This window comes from Mustelus asterias, chromosome 2 (genome assembly GCF_964213995.1).
Source record: "Mustelus asterias chromosome 2, sMusAst1.hap1.1, whole genome shotgun sequence".
In the NCBI taxonomy this organism is placed as follows: Eukaryota; Metazoa; Chordata; class Chondrichthyes; order Carcharhiniformes; family Triakidae; genus Mustelus; species Mustelus asterias.
The window spans coordinates 69,264,798-69,270,343 of NC_135802.1; the positions used below are offsets into that span (position 1 = coordinate 69,264,798).

At 42.8% G+C, this 5,546-nt stretch overlaps 1 pseudogene; it reads left to right on the forward strand.

The window, feature by feature from the left end:
* Nucleotides 1-3,638: 3,638 nt before the first annotated feature.
* On the forward strand, nt 3,639-4,033 carry LOC144503460 (large ribosomal subunit protein eL27 pseudogene; annotated as a pseudogene).
* The last annotated feature ends 1,513 nt before the right edge of the window (nt 4,034-5,546 follow it).

Sequence of the window (5,546 nt, forward strand, 5' to 3'; positions counted from 1 at the left end):
TGCTACCAAATAAACCTGTTGGACTTTAACCTGGTGTTGTGAGACTTCTTACCAATGACATAGAAGACACTATAAAAGAAAAGGACAACCACCAGAAAATCCAAATAAAATTCCTGGATTGCAGAGCAGGTCAGTGAATATCTGACGAGGAAAACATGTTCTCTGTTTTAAATTGGGCTCTTTATTATAACCAACAACTTATTTTTGACAATGGGTTGTAACCGAAATATTCGACAAACCTATTCGTTTCAGATAATGATTGCCAAGATGTGCATTTCCAGTATTTTTGTTTGAACTTCATTGACATAAATTGGACAATTGATGGTATCGCGCTGTTTGTACATTTGCGAGTACGCATAATTATGTGTTAAACGATTGCTGATGATATTTGTCACAGGTTTTCCTTTAATCAAAGGAAAAGGTCCGCTATGTGCATTCTTCCAAAATGGTTCCGTAAGTCACCTCAAAACAAAATGCTTTGCAAAATAGTAATATGCTTTTATTCCCTACCCTCAGAATTAAATCACTGCAATTTGTACCATGGACTAATGCGTACCTTACTAGGTCATGAGGAAGTTACTGACCTTGGTTGAATCAACAAAAACGTCCACCCTGCACAGACTGTGCAAATTTAATTTATGGGGTGTGAAATGGTGGTGGTGGTGGCAGTGGGGTTCAGGTGCTATAAATGTATCTAACCAATTGCTCACCACCCACCCTCTCAAGTGAAATTAGAGATGGGCATGCTGGAGACGCCCATATCCCATGAAAAAATAAAGAACAGTAATCACCTGAATCTCCCTAAGCTGTTCCGTAACTAGGAGCAATGGCCAAAAACTTTAAATTTTATTCAAATGTAATCAGAATGCTCCATGCCTCTACTGTTAGAATCTTGACAGAGCCTGATAACTTTTAAAAAGAGATTCAAGCTTCCAGTTAATAGTTGAAAGAATGGCACAACAAGATTTCATAATTTTAAAACTTTTACAGTAATAAATGACTCAAAGCACCCTTGGATAAATACAATTTTCTTTTTGCCAGCAACTTATACTTTGAACCACAGAAAAGAATGTCCCCCTTTAATACATGGCACCCATTTCATACTTAGACTAATCACACTCTCCATGGATTACAGTACTTATAGCAAACATTCGACAGTTACTCGCAGCTTCCAATGGGTTGGCATTTTCCCCTTTTATCAAGGTGACAGGCACTTCTCTTCATTTTCAGAGTGTTTTCTAAATCCACTACCAGCAGTTGAGCCTGTATGAATGATTCTTCCCTCTGGCCATGCCAGTACAATTCTTGTGGAATCCTCAGGATGCGCCTCTTCGTTTAGAGACCATCTCCCTCCCACATCTGACTGTGGTAGCTCACAAAGCTGAACAGCCTTTTCTCTCTGCTGGCGCAGAATGACTGCCTGTCTGTCATGGGTCACTGATTTGAGTGGAAGATACCCAAAATTGCTTATTTTGCCCTATTCCCCACAGCAATCTGAAACACAGAAGTACTCCCCCTCCTAAGTCCTATATTCCTATGAATCTCATATCCAGAAGGAGATGCTGATTAGTTATTCTTGATCCCAACTCGCTTTCATCCCAGAACTAAATAGAGATTTTACATCACAACTGTTTTGCAACACAAACACCTTTCTGGAACTTTGGAAGATTCAGAGTCTTAAGCATTATGAATTGAAAGACGGCGGCCATTGTCTTCCAAGGATAAATACTTGCACATTTTTCTCCACAAAACTATAGAAATCTTCCTTTGGTCTCTAATGAAACAAACTACCAAGCTTACTGTCAGGCAGACTTCCAAACAGGTTATATAGGCTCTTTCATTTACTCTAAATTTAAAGATATAATTCCAAAATACATTAATCTCATAAACCACACAATAGCAATATGAGAATCTCTGTAGAACTCAACAATGTAAGAAGTTTAACAACACCAGGTTAAAGTCCAACAGATTTATTTGGTAGCAAAAGCCACACAAGCTTTCGGAGCTCCAAGCCCCTTCTTCAGGTGAGTGGGAATTCTGTTCACAAACAGGGCATATAAAGACACAGACTCAATTTACAGAATAATGGTTGGAATGCGAATACTTACAGCTAATCAAGTCTTTAAGATACAAAGAACGTGAGTGGAGAGAGCATCAAGACAGGCTAAAAAGATGTGTATTGTCTCCAGACAAGACAGCCAGTGAAACTTTGCAGGTCCAGGCAAGCTGTGGGGGTTACAAATAGTGTGACATGAACCCAATATCCCGGTTGAGGCTGTCCTCGTGTGTGCGGAACTTGGCTATCAGTTTCTGCTCAGCGACTCTGCGCTGTCGTGTGTCGTGAAGGCCGCCTTGGAGAACGCTTACCCGAATATCAGAGGCCGAATGCCCATGACCGCTGAAGTGCTCCCCAACAGGAAGAGAACAGTCTTGGAACACCATCCACCAGGTACACGGTACATACTCTTGCAACTCGGCCAACGTTGTCTACCTGATACGCTGCAGGAAAGGATGTCCCGAGGCATGGTACATTGGGGAAACTATGCAGACGCTGCGACAACGGATGAATGAACACCGCTCGACAATCACCAGGCAAGACTGTTCTCTTCCTGTTGGGGAGCACTTCAGCGGTCACGGGCATTCGGCCTCTGATATTCGGGTAAGCGTTCTCCAAAGCGGCCTTCACGACACACGACAGCGCAGAGTCGCTAAGCAGAAACTGATAGCCAAGTTCGGCACACACGAGGACGACCTCAACCGGGATATTGCGTTCATGTCACACTATTTGTAACCCCCACAGCTTGCCTGGACCTGCAAAGTTTCACTGGCTGTCTTGTCTGGAGACAATTAACATTGTATTCGCATTCCAACCATTATTCATGTAAATTGAGTCTGTGTCTTTATATGCCCTGTTTGTGAACAGAATTCCCACTCACCTGAAGAAGGGGCTTGGAGCTCCGAAAGCTTGTGTGGCTTTTGCTACCAAATAAATCTGTTGGACTTTAACCTGGTGTTGTTAAACTTCTTACTGTGTTTACCCCAGTCCAACGCCGGCATCTCCACATCAGAACTCAACAATCTCAGACACAGTTGTTGCAAAGATTGACTTAAGTGCCAACGGTAGTGAATTCTGAAATTGAAGAAGTGAACCTAGCATTCATAGCCCTGCTATGAACAATAAGTATTATTACTTCAAGGAAAGAGTCTGGGTCAGCCATCAGTCTGGCTGATTTACAATTTGCCATACGGGCATAAACGTATTGTCACAACTTGACCACCCCATTATCCAAACCCACAATTTTCAAATCCACTGAAATTGTGAAGAATGTTCTTAGGATGACAAGAAAATGTTAGATGAGGTGAGAGTGACTGCTGGTGACATCAAGGCAACTTTTGACCAAGAGTGGTATCAAAGAGTCTTCAAAATTGAAGTCAATGGAAATCAGGGGTAAAATTCTCCACTGCTTGGAATCATACTTGGAAAAATAAGAATTTATACAGCGCTCCTAACATAATAAAATTTCCCAAGGCTTCACAGAAGCATATGACAGTATATAGCTGTTCGTTCATTGTCGCTGGGTCACACTTCTGGCATAATCTCTTTGACAACACTGTGGGATTGAGCAGCAGCAGCAGAAATGGACAAGTTTATGAAACTTGGGACGGTGGTTCTGATGCTGGCCGGACGCTACGCTGTCACCATGAAGAATATCGATAATGGAACCTCTAACCCTGCAGTCACGCTCTTGTTGCTCATATAGATCGCTACCCTCGCAAAGTGACTTCCAAAATGGGAAAGAAGAAGGTAGTCAAGAGGTCCAAGACCAAATCCTTTGTGAAAGTATACAACTACAACTGCCTGATGCCAACCAGATACTCGGTTGACATTCCCCTGGATAAGACCATTGTGAACAAGAATACTTTTAGGGATCCTGTTTTGAAACACAAAGCCAGGCGGGAAGCCAAATTAAAATTTGAGGAAAGCTACAAGACAGGAAAGAATAAATGGTTTATCCAGAACCCCCAGTTATAAATTTTATTTCAGTATAAATAAATACCCAATTAAAATGTTTTGAGTATTGATGTGGCTTGTGAATTTACTTTGCTTGAATATGGGAAAAAAACAACCACCCTATGGGTGTACTTACATCACATGGTCTGGGTTCCATCTGAAGGACAATTCAGAATAGGTATTAATTGCTGGTCTAGCCAGTGATGCTCGCATCCCACAAACTAATTCTAAAAACATGCTATTTAAGTCAAATTAATTCTTGTGACAAGGAAAAAATATCTAAAAGCCTTTTAAGGTGAAAATACCATGAGTGTACATAACAAGAAAATAGTTAAAAGTAGCCAGCAGGGATTTGAAAAGGGACGTTTAATTTGATAAATGGCACAGAAATCTTGGGGGACCCAACAGATACACTCAATGGGGAAATGCAATGGATGTAATAGGCATATCCACATGGGAGATCATAAGAACCTAAGAAATAGGAGGAGTAGTTCAATCAGCCCCTCCCACAAAGAACAAAGAACAGTACAGCACAGGAAACAGGCCCTTCGGCCCTCCAAGCCTGTGCCGCTCCTTGGTCCAACTAGACCAATCGTTTGTATCCCTCCATTCCCAGGCTGCTCATGTGACTATCCAGGTAAGTCTTAAACGATGTCAGCGTGCTTGCCTCCACCACCCTACTTGGCAGCGCATTCCAGGCCCCCACCACCCTCTGTGTAAAAAACGTCCCTCTGATATCTGAGTTATACTTCGCCCCTCTCAGCTTGAGCCCGTGACCCCTCGTGATCGTCACCTCCGACCTGGGAAAAAGCTTCCCACTGTTCACCCTATCTATACCCTTCATAATCTTGTACACCTCTATTAGATCTCCCCTCATTCTCCGTCTTTCCAAGGAGAATAACCCCAGTCTACCCAATCTCTCCTCATAGCTAAGACCCTCCATACCAGGCAACATCCTGGTAAACCTTCTCTGCACTCTCTCTAATGCCTCCACGTCCTTCTGGTAGTGCGGCGACCAGAACTGGACGCAGTACTCCAAATGTGGCCTAACCAGCGTTCTATACAGCTGCATCATCAGACTCCAGCTTTTATACTCTATACCCCGTCCTATAAAGGCAAGCATACCATATGCCTTCTTCACCACCTTCTCCACCTGTGTTGCCACCTTCAAGGATTTGTGGACTTGCACACCTAGGTCCCTCTGTGTTTCTATACTCCTGATGACTCTGCCATTTATTGTATAACTCCTCCCTACATTATTTCTTCCAAAATGCATCACTTCGCATTTATCCGGATTAAACTCCATCTGCCACCTCTCCGCCCAATTTTCCAGCCTATCTATATCCTGCTGTATTGCCCGACAATGCTCTTCGCTATCCGCAATTCCAGCCATCTTCGTGTCATCCGCAAACTTGCTGATTACACCAGTTACACCTTCTTCCAAATCATTTATATATATCACAAATAGCAGAGGTCCCAGTACAGAGCCCTGCGGAACACCACTGGTCACAGACCTCCAGCCGGAAAAAGACCC